Source organism: Heptranchias perlo, chromosome 1 (genome assembly GCF_035084215.1).
Source record: "Heptranchias perlo isolate sHepPer1 chromosome 1, sHepPer1.hap1, whole genome shotgun sequence".
NCBI classification, from domain to species: domain Eukaryota; kingdom Metazoa; phylum Chordata; class Chondrichthyes; order Hexanchiformes; family Hexanchidae; genus Heptranchias; species Heptranchias perlo.
Genome location: NC_090325.1, coordinates 35858109 through 35880290, shown reverse-complemented (window position 1 = coordinate 35880290; position 22182 = coordinate 35858109). Strand labels below are relative to the sequence as shown.

General features: G+C 46.9%; 1 protein-coding gene across 4 annotated transcripts in view; it reads right to left on the bottom strand.

Annotated features, from left to right (window-relative positions):
* Window positions 1–22182, bottom strand: part of rab27b (RAB27B, member RAS oncogene family) — a 178570-nt gene that overhangs the window by 93158 nt on the left and 63230 nt on the right. The window contains exon 1 of one of the 4 annotated variants that reach the window (XM_067983677.1): window positions 21263–21338. The exons of 2 other annotated variants lie outside the window; for them this stretch is intronic. The gene's annotated coding sequence lies outside the window, so the exon portion shown is untranslated. Of the gene's footprint in view, window positions 1–21252; window positions 21339–22182 lie in introns of those variants that run through there. One more of the 4 variants, XM_067983687.1, reaches the window with a different exon arrangement.

Genomic DNA, 22182 nt, shown 5'->3' with positions numbered 1-22182 from the left:
CTGAGGACACCATCCAACGTGTTGTGTGGCACTACCACCGTGCTAAATGGGATTCATTCAGAACAGATCTAGCAGCTCAAAACTGGGCATCCATGAGGCGCTGTGGGCCATCAGCAGCAGCAGATTTGTATTCCAGCACAATCTGTAACCTCATGGCCCGGCATATTCCTCACTCTACCATTACCAACAAGCCAAGGGATCAACCCTGGTTCAATGAGGAGTGTAGAAGAGCATGCCAGCAGCAGCACCAGGCGTACCTAAAAATGAGCTGCCAACCTGGTGAAGCTATAACTCAGGACCATATGCATGCTAAACAGTGGAAGCAACATGCTATAGACAGGGCTAAGCGATTCCACAACCAACGGATCAGATCAAAGCTCTGCAGTCCTGCCACATCCAGTTGTGAATGGTGGTGGACAATTAAACAACTAACGGGAGGAGGAGGCTCTGTAAACATCCCCATTCTCATGTAGGCGGAGTCCAGCACGTGATTGCAAAAGACAAGGCTGAAGCGTTTGCAACCATCTTCAGCCAGAAGTGCCGCGTGGATAATCCATCTCAGCCTCCTCCCGATATCCCCACCATCACAGAAGCCAGTCTTCGGCCAATTCGATTCACTCCACGTGAAACTAGAACAAGGGGGCATAATTTTAGAATAAGGGGCTGCTCTTTCAAAACTGAGATGAGGAGAAACTTCTTCACTCAGAGGGTAGTAGGTCTATGGAATTTGCTGCCCCAGGAAGCTGTGGAAGCTACATCATTAAATAAATTTAAAACAGAAATAGACAGTTTCCTAGAAGTAAAGGGAATTAGGGGTTACGGGGAGCGGGCAGGAAATTGGACATGAATTTAAATTTGAGGTTAGGATCAGATCAGCCATGATCTTATTGAATGGCGGAGCAGGCTCGAGGGGCTGATTGGCCTACTCCTGCTCCTATTTCTTATGTTCGTATGTTCTTATGTGATATCAAGAAATGGCTGAGTGCACTGGATACAGCAAAGGCTATGGGCCCCGACAACATCCCGGCTGTACTGCTGAAGACTTATGCTCCAGAACTAGCTGCGCCTCTAGCCAAGCTGTTCCAGTACAGCTACAACACTGGCATCTACCCGACAAAGTGGAAAATTGCCCAGGTATGTCCTGTCCACAAAAAGCAGGACAAATCCAATCCGGCCAATTCCCGCCCCATCAGTCTACTCTCAATCAGCAGCAAAGTGATGGAAGGTGTCGTCGACAGTGCTATCAAGCGGCACTTACTCATCAATAACCTGCTCACCGATGCTCAGTTTGGGTTCCGCCAGGACCACTCGGCTCCAGACCTCATTACAGCCTTGGTCCAAACATGGACAAAAGAGCTGAATTCCAGAGGTGAGGTGAGAGTGACTGCCCTTGACATCAAGGCAGCATTTGACCGAGTGTGGCACCAAGGAGCCCGAGTAAAATTGAAGTCAATGGAAATCAGGGGGAAAACTCTCCAGTGGCTGGAGTCAAATCTAGCACAAAGGAAGATGGTAGTGGTTGTTGGAGGCCAATCATCTCAGCCCCAGGACATTGCTGCAGGAGTTCCATCTTCAGCTGCTTCATCAATGACCTTCCCTCCATCATAAGGTCAGAAATGGGGATGTTCACAGATGATTGCACAGTGTTCAGTTCCATTCGCAACCCCTCAGATAATGAAGCAGTCTGAGCCCGCATGCAGCAAGACCTGGACAACATCCAGGCTTGGGCTCATAAGTGGCAAGTAACATTCGCGTCAGACAAGTGCTAGGCAATGACCATCTCCAACAATTGTAAACAATTTTACAACACCAAGTTATAGTCCAACAAATTTATTTTAAATTCCACAAGCTTTCGGAGGCTTCCTCCTTCGTCAGGTGAACGGTGTGGAAATGAAATTTTTGAATTCTTCGCATTTGAAAATCACAGAACAATGCCTGGTGATTACTGCCCGTTGCCAAGGCAATCACAGTGAGCAGACAGAAAGGTGTCACCTAAAAGGCCACCGAATATACAAACCCCCCAAAAAAAAGAGAGAGAGAGAGAGAGAAGGAAGACAGTCAATGACCCGTTATATTAAAAACAGATAACATTTGTTCGCTGGTGGGGTTACGTGTAGTGTGACATGAACCCAAGATCCCGGTTGAGGCCGTCCTCATGGGTGCGGAACTTGGCTATCAATTTCTGCTCGACGATTTTGCGTTGTCGTGTGTCTTGAAGGCCGCCTTGTCGAAAATTTCATTTCCACACCGTTCACCTGACGAAGGAGGAAGCCTCCGAAAGCTTGTGGAATTTAAAATAAATTTGTTGGACTATAACTTGGTGTTGTAAAATTGTTTACAATTGTCAACCCCAGTCCATCACCTGCATCTCCACATCATCTCCAACAAGAGAGAGTATAACCACCTCCCCTTGATATTCAACGGAATTACCTTTGCCAAATCACCCACCATCAACATCCTGAGGGTCACCATTGACCAGAAACTTAACTGGACCAGCCATATAAATACTGTGGCTACAAAAGCAGGTCAGAGGCTGGGTATTCTGCGGCGAGTGACTCACCTCCTGACTCCCCAAAGCCTTTCCACCATCTACAAGGCACAAACCTGATTGCTTTTTTGAAGAGGTGACTGAAGTAGTGGACAGGGGAATGTCAATGGATGTTATTTATATGGACTTCCAGAAGGCATTTGATAAGGTCCCACATAAGAGACTGTTAGCTAAGATAGAAGCCCATGGAATCGAGGGAAAAGTACGGACTTGGTTAAGAAATTGGCTGAGTGAAAGGCGACAGAAAGTAGGGATAATGGGAAGGTACTCACATTGGCAGGATGTGACTAGTGGAGTCCCGCAGGGATCTGTCTTGGGGCCTCAATTATTCACAATATTTATTAACGACTTAGATGAAGGCATAGAAAGTCTCATATCTAAGTTTGCCGATGACACAAAGATTGGTGGCATTGTTAGCAGTGTAGATGAAAACATAAAATTACAAAGCGATATTGATAGATTAGGTGAATGGGCAAAACTGTGGCAAATGGAGTTCAATGTAGACAAATGTAAGTTCATCCACTATGGATCAAAAAAGGATAGAACAGGGTACTTTCTAAATGGTGAATAGTTAAAAACAGTGGATGTCCAAAGGGACTTAGGGGTTCAGGTACATAGATCATTGAAGTGTCATGAACAGGTGCAGAAAATAATCAATAAGGCTAATGGAATGTTGGCCTTTATATCTCGAGGACGAGAGTACAAGGGGGCAGAAGTTATGCTGTAGCTATACAAAACCCTAGTTAGACCGCACCTGGAGTACTGTGAGCAGTTCTGGGCACCGCACCTTCGGAAGGACATATTGGCCTTGGAGGGAGTGCAGCGTAGGTTTACTAGAATGATACCCGGACTTCAATCTCCCGAGTCATCCAAGGTTCCCTATTTCTACCAGCCTTGCCCTTCACTTTATAAGGAATGTGCTTACCCTGAACCCTGGTTAACACACTTTTGAAAGCCTCCCACTTACCAGACGTCCCTTTGCCTGCCAACAGACTCTCCCAATCAACTTCTGAAAGTTCCAGTCTAATACCATCAAAATTGGCCTTTCCCCAATTTAGAATTTTAACTTTTGGGCCAGACCTATCCTTCTCCATAGCTATCTTAAAACTAATGGAATTATGATCACTGGTCCCAAAGTGATCCCTCACTAACACTTCTGTCACCTGCCCTTCCTTATTTCCCAAGAGGAGGTCAAGTTTTGCCCCCTCTCTAGTCGGGCCATCCACATACTGATTGAGAAATTCCTCCTGAATACACTCAACAAATTTCTCTCCATCCAAGCCCCTAATGCTATGGCTGTCCCAGTCAATGTTGGGAAAGTTAAAGTCCCCTACTATTACCACCCTATTTTTCTTGCAGCTGTCTGTGATCTCCTTACATATTTGCTCCTCAATTTCCCGTTGACTATTTGGGGGTCTGTAGTACAATCCTATCAAAGTGATCTCTCCTTTCTTATTTTTCAGTTCTACCCATATAGACTCAGTGGGCGAACCCTCGGATATATCCCCTCTCACTACTGCCGTGATGTTCTCCCTAATCAAGAACGCAACTCCCCCTCCTCTCTTACCTCCTACTCTATCTTTCCTATAGCATCTGTACCCTGGAACATTGAGCTGCCAGTCCTGCCCCTCCCTTAGCCATGTTTCAGTAATAGCTATAACATCCCAGTCCCATGTACCCATCCATGCCCTGAGTTCATCTGCCTTGCCCATCAGACTTCTTGCATTGAAATAAATGCAGTTTAATCTAGACTTCCCTTGGTCTTTGCCCTGCTTTCTCAGACCATCTGTCCGGTCATGTTCTGTACACTTTCTCTTACTGCCTTTTGTTTCTGTCACCACTTTATTTCCCACTGACTTCCTGCATCGGTTCCCATCCCCCTGCCATATTAGTTTAAACCCTCCCCAACAGCACTAGCAAACACTCCCCCCAGGACATTGGTTCCAGTCCCGCCCAGATGCAGACCGTCCAATTTGTACTGGTCCCACCTCCCCCAGAACCGGTTCCAATGTCCCAGGAATTTGAATCCCTCCCTCTTGCACCATCTCTCAAGCCACGTATTCATCCTAGCTATCCTGTCATTCCTACTCTGACTAGCCCGTGGCACTGGTAGCAATCCTGAGATTACTACCCTTGAGGTCCTACTCTTTAGTTTAACTCCTAACTCCCTAAATTCAGCTTGTAGGACCTCATCCTGTTTTTTACCTATATCGTTGGTACCTATATGCACCACGACAACTGGCTGTTCACCCTCCCCCTCCAGAATGTCCTGCAGCCGCTCCGAGACATCCTTGACCCTTGCACCAGGGAGGCAACATACCATCCTGGAGTCTCGGTTGCGTCCGCAGAAACGCCTGTCTATTCCCCTTACAATCGAGTCCCCTATCACTATAGCTCTGCCACTCTTTTTCCTGCCCTCCTGTGCAGCAGAGCCAGCCACGGTGCCATGAACCTGGCCACTGCCACCTTCCCCTGGTGAGCCATCTCCCCCAACAGTATCCAAAACGGTATACCTGTTTTGGAGGGAGATGACCGCAGGGGACCCCTGCACTGCCTTCCTACTCTTCCTCTGTCTGTTGGTCACCCATTCACTATCTCCCTCAGTAATTTTTATCTGCGGTGTGACCAACTCACTGAACGTGCTATCCACGACTTTCTCAGCATCGCGGATGCTCCAAAGTGAGTCCATCCGCAGCTCCAGAGCCGTCAAGCGGTCAAACAATAGCTGCAGCTGGACACACTTCCCGCAGGTGAAGGAATCAGGGACACAGGAAGGATCCCTGAATTCCCACATCCCACAAGAGGAACATGACACGGCTGTGGGATCTCCTGCCACGACTTAACCCCTAAGTTAGCTTAACAACAACGACAATGTCAAGAGAAAAAAAAGGAAAGAAAAACTACTCACCACTCCCTTTAAGGAGTTTACTCCTTTAAATTGTTCTTAATTTAGAGAATGTTAACTGCACTAGGGACCTTGATTCACTAAAAAAAAACGCTACTTCCTATAAGACCTGCAGACCTTCCCTTTCTTTTTACTTTAGTTACTGTAGATAATTAGAAATACTCACCTGAACCTACTCACCAATCAGGTGCCTCCCCTGTGTCGCGTCCCGATCTGATTCCTGACGTCACTTCGAACTCGGTCGCAGCTCCCTCTGAAATCCCGCCTTTTATCGGACGCTCCCTCGGCTCCTCTCAGCTGTTCTCAGCGCTCTGAAATCCCGCCTTTTATCGGATGCTCCCTCCGCTCGGCTCGGCTCCTCTCAGCTGTCAAGTCAACTTGGCTATCTATTTCTGCTCGACGATTTTGCGTTGTCGTGTGTCTCGAAGGCCGCCTTGGAGTATGCTTACCCGAAGGTCGGTGGCTGAATGTCCATGACTGCTGAAGTGAAAGAAAATGCTGACGACATTTTCTTTCTTGGACACACGAATCTCCATCAAAGACGGGCACCTCAGCACCTCACTCTACCGCAAGCCCACGGACAACCTCACGATGCTCCACTTTTCCAGCTTCTACCCTAACCACGTCAAAGAGGCCATCCCCTATGGACAGGCCCTGCGAATACACAGGGTCTGCTCAGATGAGGAGGAACGCGATGGACACCTACAGACGCTGAAAGACGCCCTAGTAAGAACGGGATATGATGCTCGACTCATCGATCGACAGTTCCGACGGGCCACAGCGAAAAATCGCGTAGACCTCCTCAGAAGACTAACATGGGACGCAACCAACAGAGTACCCTTCGTCGTCCAGTACTTCCCCGGAGCGGAGAAACTACGCCATGTTCTCCGCAGCCTTCAACATGTCATCAATGATGACGAACAGCTCGCTATGGCCATCCCCACACCTCCACTACTCGCCTTTAAACAGCCACCCAACCTCAAACAAACCATCGTTCGCAGCAAATTACCTAGCTTTCAAGAGAACAGCGTCCACGACACCACACAACCCTGCCACGGTAACCTCTGCAAGACATGCCAGATCATCGACACAGATACCACCATCACACGAGAAGACACCACCCACCAGGTGCACGGGTCATACTCCTGTGACTCGGCCAACGTTGTCTACCTCATACGTTGCAGGAAAGGATGCCCCAGAGCATGGTACGTTGGCGAGACCATGCAGGCGCTGCGACAACGGATGAACGGACACCGTGCAACAATCGCCAAACAGGAGGGTTCTCTCCCTGTTGGGGAACACTTCAGCAGTCATGGACATTCAGCCACCGACCTTCGGGTAAGCATACTCCAAGGCGGCCTTCGAGACACACGACAACGCAAAATCGTCGAGCAGAAATTGATAGCCAAGTTCCGCACCCATGAGGACGGCCTCAACCGGGATCTTGGGTTCATGTCACACTACACGTAACCCCACCAGCGAACAAATGTTATCTGTTTTTAATATAACGGGTCATTGACTGTCTTCCTTCTCTCTTTTTTTTGGGGGGGTTTGTATATTCGGTGGCCTTTTAGGTGACACCATTCTGTCTGTTCACTGTGATTGCCTTGGCAACGTGCAGTAATCACCAGGCATTGTTCTGTGATTTTCAAATGTGAAGGATTCGAAAATTTCATTTCCACACCACCTGAGGAAGGAGGAAGCCTCCGAAAGCTTGTGGAATTTAAAATAAATTTGTTGGACTATAACTTGGTGTTGTAAAATTGTTTACCATTGTCAACCCCAGTCCATCACCGGCATCTCCACATCATATGTTCCTATAAGTCTGATGTGGAGATGCCGGTGATGGACTGGGGTTGACAATTGTAAACAATTTTACAACACCAAGTTATAGTCCAGCAATTTTATTTTAAATTCACAAGCTTTCGGAGGCTTCCTCCTTCGTCAGGTGAACGATATAAGTCAGGAGTGTGATGGAATACTCTCCACTTGCTTGGATGAGTGCAGCTCCAACAACACTCAAGAAGCTCGACATCATCCAGGACAAAGCAGCCCGCTTGATTGGCACCCCATCCACCACCCTACACATTCACTCCCTTCACCACCGGCGCACTGTGGCTGCAGTGTGTACCATCCACAGGATGCATTGCAGCAACTCGCCAAGGCTTCTTTGATAGGACCTCCCAAACCCGCGATCTCTACCACCTAGAAGGACAAGGGCAACAGGGACAAGGGAACAACACCACCTGCACGTTCCCCTCCAAGTCACACACCATCCCGACTTGGAAATATATTGCCGTTCCTTCATCGTCGCTGGGTCAAAATCCTGGAACTCCCTTCCTAACAGCACTGTGGGAGAAGCTTCACCACACGGACTGCAGCGGTTCAAGAAGGCGGCTCACCACCACCTTCTCAAGGGCAATTAGGGATGGGCAATAATTGCCAGCCTTGCCAGCGACGCCCACATCCCATGAACAAATAAAAAAAATAACATCAGCGTGTAAAAGTACAGGCTTCCCACTGGGAATGCAAAGTCCGAAAATTTTTCAGTTGCAACTGAAAAAAACAACTATTCTCAACTCCCACCCGCCCCCAACCCACCCGTTTTTGGGGTTTAATATCACCCCCTTTGCTTTCATTTGAGGACATGTCATCAATACAGCACAATGAGACTGCAATTATAATTTACACTGGGACTGGGAAGAGATTATAAGAAGAGCCAACAAAATGGGTTCACATGAGGAAAATAAATAAGGAGAAACTGTTTCCAGTGGCAGAAGAGTCAGTAACCAGAGGACACAGATTTAAGGTGATCGGCAAAAGAGCCAGAGGCGACATGAGAAAACATTTTTTTTACGCAGCGAGTTGTAATGATCTGGAATGCACTGCCTGAAAGGGTGATGGAAACAGATTCAATAATAACTTTCAAAAGGGAATTGGATAACTACTTGAAGGGAAAAAAATTACAGAGCTGTGGAAAGAGTAGGGGAGTGGAACTAATTGGATAGTTCTTTCAAAGGGCTGACACAGGCACGATGCTCTTCCTTCGGTGCTGTACCATACTATGTATGATACATGGGGAACAATAGTAACTGGCTCATATGTTTTCCAATCCCTCAGGATTGTATCTTTTCAGATAGGAATCAATGAATGTTTAAGCACAGAAATAGGCTACTTTTTTTCTCCACATAAACCACCTAGTATAAACCCCACCCTTCTGCTTATTCCCCATACTCCTTAATACCCTCTTTTTAAACAACTACCTAATTGCCTTTTAAAAGTATTTATGGACTCTGGTTTAACAATGGTCTGTGGCAAAGAATGCCACATTCTAACCACTGTGTAAAGAACTTTTTCCTGGCCCCCTAATTACTTTTGTGGCTATTTTAAATTTGTGGCTACTCATTACCATCTTGCCAAATATTAGAAATAATGTATCATTATTTACCTTGTCATAAGTCTTCAAAATCATGAAGACATCAATCAGGCCTTCCCTTAACCTTTTCAGATTTCGGTGGAAGCCCCAATTTCTCAAGTTCCTCTTCATAACTAACTCCTCATCCCTGATGAACCTATGCTGTGTCTTTTCCATTGCTTTCACATCTTTCCTATAATGAAGTGCCCAAAAGCATACACACTGTGCACAGTTTTAGGCATCCTATTATAGAACAGATATAAAAGGAGTTCAGACCTTAGGTTCAAATCTGAAACAGTAATGCAGTATCCTTTTAAACTGTAGTATGGGGGTAAATTTTAACTGAGATCCGAGAAGGGAGCAGGGGGGGAAGATTTCTGGGTGCAAAACCTGGAAGGTAAGTGGGCGGGTCACGATCTTGACGCCCATCAATGGCACTTCCGGGTTTTGTGCCCGGCAACCAGCCTGATTGACAGGCTGGCTGTCTGTCTGCCAGGAAGGCCTGCTGCAGCAGGCCACAGCCTGGGATCAGAGGGAGGGAGGGAAGGATCATAGGCCGGGGAGGAGATCGGGGGCCGGGGGGGAGGGGGGGCGCAGCAAGAGATTGGAGGGGGCCAGCAAGAAGATTGGAGGGTGCCAGCAAGAAGATTGGAGGGGGCCAGCAAGAAGATTGGAGGGGGCAAGCAAGAAGATTGGAGGGGGCAAGCAAGAAGATTGGAGGGGGCAAGCAAGAAGATTGGAGGGGGCAAGCAAGAAGATTGGAGGGGGCAAGCAAGAAGATTGGAGGGGGCCAGCAAGAAGATTGGAGGGGGCCAGCAAGAAGATTGGAGGGGGCCAGCAAGAAGTTTGGAGGGGGCCAGCAAGAAGTTTGGAGGGGGCCAGCAAGAAAATTGGAGGGGGCCAGCAAGAAGATTGGAGGGGGCAAGCAAGAAGATTGGAGGGGGCCAGCAAGAAGATTGGAGGGGGTCAGCAAGAAGATTGGAGGGGGGAGCAGCAAGAAGATTGGAGTGGGGGGGGCAGCAAGAAGATTGGGGGACCAGCAAGAAGATCGGGGGACCAGCAAGAAGATCGTAGGGGGCCGGCTAAAAAGATCGGAGGTCGCTGGAGGTCCGGTGGCAGAGTTGGAGGTAGGTGGGGGTCCACCATGGGTGGGAATGAATCTGCCATCGGAGGGGTGGGTCAGCCATCGGGGGGTGGGTAGGGGGGTTGGCTGATTGTGGGGGTCCTGTTGGCCAGGTGAGCTTGTAGGGCCTGGATGAAGCACTCCTACTCCTCCAGGCCCACAATCAGTGCAATAAAGGCATTCACCTCATGGATCCGGCCCTTCCCGCCTGCTTTCACCTGACGTGAATGGGAAGCGATGAGAAATCCGAACAGGTACGGTTAAATTTGTTTTAACTGTCCAATTCACAAAATATTAAGTACCTCAAGTATCTCAATGAGGTGCATTGCCCTTTTAAATATCGGCCTGCCGGCTTAAATGGTGTCTGCTCTCCACACGCAGACAAATTTGCCTGGATTAAACCCAAAAAAGTGGGTGAGTTGGAGCCAGGATGTGGTCACACTCTGAAAACTTGTAATTTTCACTGCCCACCCACCCCCAACCCACCCGTTCTTGGGAGTTAAAATTTACCCCATGGTGTCAACATTGAATTTCAAATTAAATCCCCAAAAGAATATGAATCTGCAACCTTCTGATCTAAAGATATATGAGTCCTAACAACCAGACAGTTCCCTTCAGTAGGAGCAAGGCCTAAACTGTGCCAAAATGTGAGAATTCAGGGCAGGGTTCAATATTTTGGTTTCAATTAGATGTGCATCATGCACAAAATGGCTTTTTTTGCAAGTTTTGATCTATTCTACCCTTGCACAACACCATCTCGTAATCTGCATCATTGGATGGTTCTGAGTCATAGGGAAAGGCATTTCTGAACAAAAACACACCGCTGAAACAAATCATACATACTGGACTTAAACTAAATTCTTTAACCTGTACAAGGTAACAGGGAACCATTCCTTAACTCATCAGGCCAAGCAACAAAATAAAAAGGAATAAAATGTAAATTGGAGCAGTAGTTTTCATGAACAGATGGTTTCTAGAGGTGAACACCAGGACAGATATTTGTCTCATCAGTGAAAATGTAATGCAATTCATTACTATCTCATTTTAAATTAAAATCAACAGCGTGTTAGTGTAGTTGAGAATTAAACTAGTTACCTACCTACAGGTTTTGTTATAAAAAAGTATTGTATGGTTTCATGTTGTCAACTAACAAGTAAGGCAACATTACTTAAGCTAAGAGTCATTGTGAAGTATCCTAGCCAAGGGTTACACCTCTCCTTCCTCATTTAAGAATGTTTAACAGAAAAACATTCCAAGGAAATAGGTTGGCCCTTTAATGCTGGGTCAGGTTTCAATTGTAAGCCAATACCTATTAGTTGATGAGCCTGCTTTATATCATAGATCGTAAATATGTCAAGAAAAACAAACATACCTGTCTTTCTTATATAGTTATCTTCCAAAAAGCTTGATGCACCTGTTGTGCTAGTGGCAAAAATCATTAACTTTTTGAATCATTTTGTGCTTAGCTAGGTCAGGGTTCTTAGTGCTAACAAACAGAACACAGTCCTGTTTCAGATACTCACTGCCATCATCAAGCACTCCTAGGTCAAGTAAAAAACAGTTAGATGCAGTGTAATCTCCCTCTACTTTACCTCAAAAACATGCCTCAATACAAACCTTAGAGAAGCAATATTTTCCATTGTCCACAATGTGGTCTCTCTGGGTAAGATTACTAATTAGTGCTCAATTAGGGACAGTGTTGTTTTGGTCCATGTCCACTAAGAACTGGGTTCGGACATCCCAATTCCTCAAGAGATTTAGCTCACCAAATCACCGAAGAGCTAGATGACCTCCCGTCACTACTGTGCTACACAGAATTCAAGCTAAAGACAGTCCTTAGTTATTTCCGATGATGGTAGTCCTCAAGCAAGATCATGTTTAAACAAGAAGGGAAATAATTTGTCAAAAGTAAATATTTTAGTTCAAACATTCCAAATAATAGTTAGAAATAGTGAAGCAGGATGGCAAGTCACAGAGGCACACAAAAACATAAACTGCAATCAGATAACATTACCAAAGGCAGGAAATCTTGCTTTCTTTCTCATTCATTTATCTCCAACACCACAGTAGTGCCAAAAAATGCTAGTGCGTTACTTATGAGGTAACATTAAGGCCTTCCTTATTGACTGCTAGATTGCATCTCTGGAAGAGGAGTCCAAACAATAGGTGTCGATCCAGGTGTTCAATTCACAGATATGGGGCTCAATTTTAAAATGGAACTGCGGGCGCATTGAGGGCGGGGGGCGAAGAAAATCACGATTTCCAGGAGCGGGCAGAAATCCCAGCTCCAACACGCCTAAGAACGCGCACGGCCCAGAGTCATCTGGGGGTGCGCGCCGTTCCCAAACCAGGAAGTCCCACTGGCAATTAAAGCCAGTGGGACGATATTTAAACTTGAAATGTACATAAATCTAATTAATAGTGAAGGCAAGCAATTTCAACGCTGCCTCAGTTTGTTTCCCGTGCTGTGTGAAACTCGCCATGGGGAACGAGTCGTGTTTCAGCCGGCAGCCATTTGGACATTTAAATCTCTGTTTAATCTCTCCTCGTAACTTAAGGGTTAAGTTACGAGGAGAGATTACACAAATTGGGGTTGTATTCTCTGGAGTTTCGAAGGTTAAGGGGTGATCTGATCGAAGTTTATAAAATATTAAGGGGAACAGATAAGGTGGATAGAGAGAAACTATTTCCGCTGGTTGGGGATTTTAGGAGTAGGGGGCACAGTCTAAATATTAGAGCCAGACCTTTCAGGAGCGAGATTAGAAAACATTTCTACACACAAAGGGTGGTAGAAGTTTGGAACTCTCTTCCGCAAACGGCAATTGATACTAGCTCAATTGCTAAATTTAAATGTGAGATAGATAGCTTTTTGGCAACCAAAGGTATTAAGGGATATGGGCCAATGGCAGGTATTTGGAGTTAGATCACAGATCAGCCATGATTTTATCAAATGGCGGAGCAGGCACGAGGGGCTGAATGGCCTACTCCTGTTCCTATGTTCCTATGACAGATGGGGATAAAAGGTGAGTTATTGCTGCAGGGCATTCTGTTCTCTCAGACAAACTTTTGGCTGGGAGATCTTTGTGCTTAGACTGAAAATTCTTGGTTTCCACTCAGAATTGTTCTGTTCACACATATTTACCAACTTTTCGGACCCCCTCAAACTGACACCCTCAGGATGAGGGGTGCGATGGCTGCATTCACCAGTACATCTGAGGACGAGCAACATCACCATCCTCGCCAGGCACAGTGTGTACTTCCGCCAATTGGAGCTCCACAACACAGTCCTGTGTCACAGGCACCTGCACAAGAGCCCAGAGGGGAACAACAGAGGGAGCGACGACGCAGGAGGCACTACCTTCGTCAGAGGGTCTATAGACCGAGGCTCACCTTCCTGGACCTCTCTGAGGAGCAGTGTATATGGAGGCTGAGAGTCAGTCGCCAGGTGGTTGCAGACCTCTGCAGCCTTCTCTATGCTGAGCTGCTCCCGGCTGGGCCTGGCGGCATCTCATTACCCGTAGCAGTTAAAGTGACCGCTGCCCTCAACTTCCTCGCCTCTGCATCATTCCAGGGTGCCACCGGTCATATCGCCGGGGTCTCTCAGTCGTCTGCACACAAGTCCATAAGGCAGGTCACCGACAGCTTGTTTCGCAGGGCCTCACAATACGTCAACTTCCCCATCAGCCAGTCGAACAGGGCAGTGGGATTCTACTCTGTGGCTGGCTTCCCACGTGTACAGGGTGCAATCGACTGCACGCATATAGCAATCCAAGCACCTCCACATGAGCCAGGCTGGTTCATCAGCAGAAAGGGATATCACTCCATCAACACTCAGCTCGTTTGTTACTACAGCAAAAGATTCCTTCATGTGTGTGCCAGATTCCCTGGCAGCTGCCACGATTCGTTCATTCTGAGGGAATCCAACATCCCGGGCCTCTTCCACACACCAAATACCCTTAAGGGCTGGCTCCTCGGGGACAAGCGATACCCCCTGTACATGTGGCTCACGACATCTCTGAGGAACCCCATCAGCGAGCAACAGCGACGATACAACGACAGCCACATCGCCACCACGTCTATAATTGAACATGCGATAGGGCTGCTCAAGGTGCGATTTCGGTACCTTGATCGTTCTGGGGGAGCTCTTCAATACGCACCAGCGAGAGTGGGTCACATTATAGTCGTGTGTTGTGTCCTGCACAACATGGCACAACAGAGAAGAGTGCCGCTTGAGGAGGCCCCATGCCCTCATCCACCATCCACATCTGCCATCCACATTGAGGAGGAGCAGGAGCAGGAGGAGGAGGAGGAGGAGGAGGAGGAGCAGGAGCAGGAGGAGGAGGACGAACCCATGAGCAGAACTGCGGCTCACCTGGCTGTTCGTGAGGCCAGGGAGTCACTCATATGTGAATGGTTCTCATAAGATCAGAAAGTGAGAATAGTCCAGTCCTCACACCACCTGGAAAGACCAGCACCAACACCATCCCCCTCCCCCCCCATACAAAACAGTCCTGCAACTACACATACACTCACTGTAAAGTGACCCACTGGGTGGCATCAAGTGTCGCCGTTCATGATGAAGCACATGAAAGGGCGCTATCACAAAAGCCAGTCAAGAATGGGCAAGACGTGGCAGTCGTGGTGAGAATGATAACATTTAATATGACTTTAGCAAAAACCAAATATAAATGAAAAACATGACAGTCTGTCAGACACCCTTCGTGATCACAAATCCTTAGCCTTTCTCTTCCTACCACTTCTACGTGGTGCATCCCCTGTGGTTGCAGCAGAGGTAGTGGCAGGTTGCTCATGTCCATACCCTGACTGCTTCGATGCTTTGGGCCTATGCCCTCTGGGTTTTGGAGCCGGTGAGGGCCCCTCCAAAGACTGCTCCACCTGCACCTGTGCAGGGGCAGACTCGGTCACCTGGAGAGGAGGCAGCATTGTGGGTACTGGTTGAGAGGGGGGCAATGGGTGAGACGTGGGAGCGCTTTGAATGGCGATCCCACTTCCATGTCCCCATTCGCCATCATCCCTCTCCTGGACCAGGCCCACATCACTCCTACCACCCTGCTGGAGAACAGTTTGGAGAACACGTATGATGCCTTGTAAGCCCAGTTGTAAAGTTTCGGTCTGCCTGTTTAAGGCGGCAGAATGTTGTTCACCGTGAGTCCGAACGGCCGTTGTCAGGGCCTGAATGGACTCAGTTGTGAGCCGTGCTTGAAGTTTAATGGAGGCTAACCTTCTCTCCATCACAGACATTCCCCCACTTACCTACGATGGTATCTCAGACATTTCAGCAGTTACGTGCAACACTAGCTCAGACAGTTGTTCACGTCCCTGTGACACTATCTCAGAGATTCTCTCCCATACCTGTGCCACCATTCCACTAATGCAGGAGATGGACTCCTCCATCCTCTGCGCTATTGTGGAGAGTGTGCGTGGCACCTGTTCCAGTACCTCGCAAATGTGCTGCTGCCCCTCGATCATTCTCCTTTTAAAGGATGGCCCCCAGGGTTCAGCATCTGTGTGCGGCTGAGCAGAGCCTGGAGAGGAGTGTGCCCACCAATGCGGATTTGCCACAGCTGCCCCTGCCACCAGTGTCTGCTCGTGCTCACTTGTGTGTAGTGACTCACCAGGTGACAACCCAACTAACTGACTACTAGGACCCACTGAGGTGTGAGTATCTGCGCTGTTGAATGGCTCACTAAGATGTGACGGTGCACCCTCAGAGGCCGGGAGCTCCTCTGAGGCACTCGCGGTTGCGGCTGATCTGCAGGGCCTCCTCCTCCACGTCTGTGAGGACCACTATTTGTTGTGGCCCCCCTCTAGTCCTCGCCCTTTCCCGTGTATTTTGCGCTCTCTTCTCCTAGAAGGGGAGAAAGTACAGTCGTGTGAGTGAGTGAGGGTGAAGTGACCAGCCAATGAATGCTTTGCTTTGGGTGAGGCTGACCGTGAAAGAGATGCATCAGAGGGTGAGTATGAGACAGAGACATCACATTGTATGAGGATGGGGTAAGTGGTAGTGGTGGGGTCACATATGGGGAGGTGAGGAAATGCTCTGGGAGTGAAGGTAAGTTGAGGATGAGCCTTAAGTGGGTGTGAGGAGTGATGTGATGGAGTAGTCTTGGCAGTGCAGAATGAGTGTGGGGGTGGGGTGGGGTGATGTGGAACACGGAATGTAGGAGAATCAGTAAGTGTACTCACTAGTTAGGTCACTGAAATGCTTCTTGCACTGGATCCAGGTGTGGGAGATGTTGCTCCTGCTGGTGACCTCCTCTGCCACCTCGAGTGAGGCCTTCTTGGTGGCAGAGGCAGGGCACATCCTCTTGTCGGCTGGGTAAAATAGTTCCCTCCTCCTCCTCACCCCGGCCAGTAGCAGCTGAAGTGAGGCATCGCTGAATCTTGGAGCTGCCTTGCCCCTCTGCTGCTCCATTGTGTCTCCTTGCTCCTTACTCCAGCAAAAGCCATTGGAGCAATGGCACTTTAAATCTAGATGCTCCAGCTGACAGCAGGTCACGCGAATGCGCAGTCCGCCCACTGCGCAGCTTTCGGACGGCAATCCCGGAAACAAGGTTAAGGGGCACCAATTAAGTTGCAATTGCGTGGGGAACGGTAAGCTTAATTATTCGGGTTTGCCGCGTGCCCACTGTACCACCCCGCTGCCATCCTGCTGCCCTTTTAAAATCGAGCCCATGGAGTCATTTGGTGGCTAGTGAGTAGAATGATCCTTCAGTTCATTTGTGTTGTTAATTTAGCAGCTGGTAACATAAGATGGATTGTGGATGTAAATCCTTAACACATTGTTTAATGACTGCGTTACCCAAAAATTTATTGCCAAATGAAATTAGCAACAATCTAGGCTTACAGAAGTCTCGAGTTTTATTCATGCTGCATGTTGAAATTGTGAAGAAAATCTATGCAGAAAAATCTTAGTAGCGGCCAAAACCATTATGAAATAAATAGAGCCCTGCAACCTCTTGAAAAAGCTTAGACCTCAAAATATTCAAGAACTAAGAAAATAGCCTGATCCAGCAAACATGGCAGATTTACTGCAAGAGTTTGAAGATCAGTGACTTTATGTGTAAAAACTAAGACCAGGAGTGCAACTATTTTAAGTGTAAGAAATTTAAGGCCACATAGAAGGTATCTATTATATACTAAGTTTGGTAGATGAGGTGTAAATTTTATTTAACACTCAGTATCAGTATCTGCAGTACATGCTACTCCTGTAGGTGGCACTGTTGAAAAGTACTTTGCTCAAATGCTTTCCGAAGTTGTCAGCCACCAATTTTTTTTCAGCAACTTTCTAACACTCAAAATAAAGTTATAAACAAAACTTTAAAAAAAATCAAAAAAATATATATTTCACAATAACATTGCTTAAATTTATCTATTGAATTGTCTTTTGTGTCTTTTAATGCTTGAAGGCCTCAGCCTCTCCCAAAAAAATTGGGTTGGACTTGATATTTTTGCCCAGAGCCATTACAGTGAGCTGAATTTGGATTGTACAGTCTGAGCATGTGCAGTGTACCTAATTTGCCCTTACTATCCAGTTAGCTGTACTGATGGGATATTTTCCTTTACCTCCTAGCACTTTCTGTCCTGAAATTTTTTCTCAAATAATTTTGAATTACAAGAGGACAAATTTCAAAAGCTTTAATGAGGTATGTTTATGTTCAGTGTTTTTCTTTTGGAAATCAGTGTGTGTACGTGTGTGTGTGAATGAGTAAAATAAGTGACAGTGTTCTAAATACACAGATGATGTAGCTTTTGTTTTGTGTTTTATTAACTTTGAAAAGTGTATTAAACTTAGGGAGGATGAGAGAAAGACGAGTTAAAGGGAAGGGTGGAAGTAATAATCCGGAGTCATGAGTTCAAATCCCGCCACGGCAGCTGGGGAATTTAAATTCAATGAATTAAATAAAAACTGGAATTTAAAAAAATTGTATCAGTAATGGTGGCCATAAAACTACCGGATTGTCATAAAAACCCATCTGGTTCACTAATGTCCTTTAGGGAAGGAAACCTGCCGTCCTTACCCGGTCTGGCCTATATGTGACTCCAGACCCACAGCAATGTGGGTGATTCTTAATCGCCCTCTGAAATGGCCCAGCAAGACACTCAGTTGTAAAATCTTGCTACAAAAAGTCATAACAAGAATAAAAACAGAGAGACCACCCGGCATCAGACCACTAGACACCGGACACGACAAAGGCAAAACAAGCCCAGTCAACCCTGCAAAATCCTCCTCACTAACATCTCGGGACTTGTGCCAAAATTGGGAGAGCTGTCCCACAGACTAGTCAAGCAACAGCCTGACATAGCCATTCTCACAAAATCATACCTTTCATCCAACGTCCCAGACTGTTCCATCACCATCCCTGGGTATGTCCTGTCCCACCGGCAGGACAGACCCACCAGAGGTGGCGGTACAGTGATATACAGTCAGGAGGGAGTGGCCCTGGGAGTCCTCAACATTGACTCCGGACCCCATGAAATCTCATGGCATCACGTCAAACATGGGCAAGGAAACCTCCTGTTGATTACCACCTACCGTTCTCCCTCAGCTGATGAATCAGTCCTTCTCCATGTTGAGCACCACTTGGAGGAAGCACTGAGGGTAGCAAGGGCACAGAATGTACTCTGGCTGGGGGACCTCAATGACCATCACCAAGAGTGGCTCCGTAGCACCACCACTGACCGAGTTGGTCGAGTCCTGAAGGACATAGCTGCCAGACTGGGCCTGCAGCAGGTGGTGAGCGAACCAACACCAGGGAAAAACCTACTTGACCTCGTCGTCACCAGTCTACCTGTCGCAGATGCATCTGTCCATGACAATATTGATAGGAGTGACCACCACACAGACCTTGTGGAGACGAAGTCCTGTCTTCACACTGAGGACACCATCCAACATGTTGTGTGGCACTACCACCGTGCTAAATGGGATAGATTCAGAACAGATCTAGCAGCACAAAACTGGGCATCCATGAGGCAATGACCATCTCCAACAAGAGAGAGTCTAACCACCTCCCCGTGACATTCAACGGCATTACCATCGCCGAATCCCCCATCATCAACATGCTGGGGGTCACTAGACCAGAATCTTAACTGGACCAGCCACATAAATACTGTGGCTACAAAAGCAGGTCAGAGGCTGTGTATTCTGCGGCGAGTGACTCACCTCCTGACTCCCCAAAGCCTTTCCACCATCTACAAGGCACAAGTCAGGAATGTGATGGAATACTTTCCACTTCCCTGAGTGAGTGCAGCTGCAACAACACTCAAGAAGCTCAACACCATGCAGGACAAAGCAGCCCGCTTGATTGGCACCCCATCAACCACCCTAAACATTCACTCCCTTCACCACCGGCGCTCAGTGGCTACAGTGTGTACCATCCACAGGATGCACTGCAGCAACTCGCCAAGGCTTCTTCGACAGCATCTCCCAAACCCGCGACCTCTACCACCTAGAAGGACAAGGGCAGCAGGGACAAGGGAACAACACCACCTGCACGTTCCCCTCCAAGTCACACACCATCCCGACTTGGAAATATATCGCCATTCCTTCATCATTGCTGGGTCAAAATCCTGGAACTCCCTTCCTAACAGCACTGTGGGAGAACCTTCACCACATGGACTGCAGTGGTTCAAGAAGGCGGCTCACCACCATCTTCTCAAGGGAATTATGGATGGGCAATAAATGCTGGCCTTATCAGCAACGCCCACATCCCATGAACGAATAAAAAAAAGAGGGAGTGCGCTTTCTTAATTTAGCGTTGATTCAATTTCTAAAAAAACACTTGTTGTATTTTTAAGCCAGTTAATCATTTCCATCGGACAGAAAAGGTCAGTACTAATTGCACACACCTATGGCAGAATCACTTATGAGACTGAGAAAGACTCAAATATAGTGAAAGGCAGATTAGCAGGGTTTTTTTCTCATTCTAACTTGATTTCTTCCTTAAAAAATTAATTTTGAAAGCAAATAAAGCTTCTTTGAGGGAAACAGGTAGCGAAGGTAGGAGGGGAGTGGTTGTAGGAGTCGGAGTGGGAGGGAAAGGCTTCTAATCTCCTTCTAATCTCCTAGAGCCTGCACTTGTGAGGGAGTGACTGTGAGTGGGAGGAAGTGGATCGAGGGCTAAGTGTGGTGAGTAATACCAAAGCAAGGGAGGCAGGAGAATTAAGGGGCTGAACTGCTCATTCAAAGAGTTCGGAGTAATGATGGGAGTAAGAGGGGAGGAAGGAGAAGGGGTGGTGGGAAGCTGAAGCATTTGAGGATGCGATGTGAACAAGGGTGGGGAAACACTAGTCGTTGGGGAGGGAGAGGAAAACGAGCCGCTGAGCATCATATTTTCCCCGGACCCCCACCCTTCATGCAGCCTGCAGCCATTGGTGTCTCCTTTCCCTGCCACACCACAATGTATCACCCACATCCTCCCACCTGAAAGTGAAGGAGGAAAGAAAAAGATAGGGAGAGAAGCAAATAGAAGATTTAAGGAGACAGAAACAACAGGGGAGAAAAGGAGATTTCGAGAGAATCAGCAACACTGATTATGCGGCGAGTAATGTGCTGGGGCATACCAATATCGATATGCTGGGGCATACCAATATCGAAAACAGGTCCTGCAAGAAGCGTAATCCGGATGCACACTCCTGACACCAATGCATCTACTTATACCAATATGGCGGGTGGCGCCAGCTGGTAATGAGCGCGTGCTTCCTGTTTGCCATTTTGGAAGGCTAGGAGGCCGTTTAGTGCCTGAAAAACGGGCGCTGCGTGGCTGAATTCCTAGGCCTTTGATTTTGTATCTGTTTCAACTTCTGTGATCACAATTTAAGTTTAAAAGTTAGTCTAACCTTGGTGTTACTCTGCAAAAGTACAAGCATTTGTGCTGCACATATCAAAACAGCAAAAATACGAACGACGTTGAAATGTCTTGGCTCGGTGTCGAATTTTGTTTGATAATGGTCCTGTGAAGTGCTTTGGGACGTTTACTCCGTTAAAGGCACTATATAAATATAGGATGTTGTTGTTGTTGTTCTGAAAATTTGCATGGAATTTGATTGGAAGAGACTGAAACTCAAAACAAAACTACATTACTTCATCGATTAAGAGTTTTACAATTGTATGCAGCTGAAAAACACTTGCAGAACTGTTTGACCTGAGACAACACATAATGTGTTTTATCAATTATTATCTGCAAATGTCAATCATGTAAAGAAAAAAGTTAGAAATCTTCTACCACTTCAATACTTACTGTTACTTACAGTCACAGATGTACAATCGATCGTCACCAACCATCTGTTGTTTACCGAGGCCAGGCCAAAGTGATGTTACATATACGATTGGAATTAATGTAATATTGGAAGAACAAAGTGCCAAGGCTTCTTCCCTCTCAGACACCCTTTTAGGTTTCCTTCCTGTTGCGTTGCAGCCACTTCCTCAGATCAACAGTTATGCAGGAAACTCCAGTTTGTGGCAAGAGACCTTATCACAAAATTTGTTTTGGTTCTGTTTCTATGCATCAAGACCTTATGAAATTACAAATTAGAACATCTTATCAAGGACGTATCACTTGTTTGGGTTTAACAGCACTAATACCTTGGACCCTCACTATTACAGAATTAAGAAGACTTTCTTTTCCTCCTCCTATCTCATTCCACCATTTCTAATCATAGTATCATACTAGGTACAACACAGAAGGAGGCCATTTGGCGCATCGTGCCTGTGCTGGCTCTTTGAAAGAGCTATCCAATTCGACCCATACCCCTGCTCTTTTCCCATAGCCCTGTAAATCTTTTCCCTTCAAGTATTTATCCTATTCCCTTTTGAAAGCTATAATTGAATCTTCTTCCATCACTCTTTCAGGCCGTGCATACCAGATCATTACAACTCGCTGTGTAAAAAAACATTTCCTCGTGTCGCCTCTGGTTCTTTTGCCAATCACCTTAAATCTATGTCCCCTGGTCACCGACCCTTCTGCCACTGGAAACAGTTTTTCCTTATTTACTCTGTCAAAACCGTTCATGATTTTGAACACCTCTAACAAATCTCCCCTTAACCTTCTCTGTTCTAAGGAGAACAACCCCAGCTTCTCCATTCTCTCCACATAACTGAAGTCCCTCGTCCCTGGCACCATTCTAGTAAATATCTTCTGCACCCTCTCTAAGGCCTTGACATTCTTCCT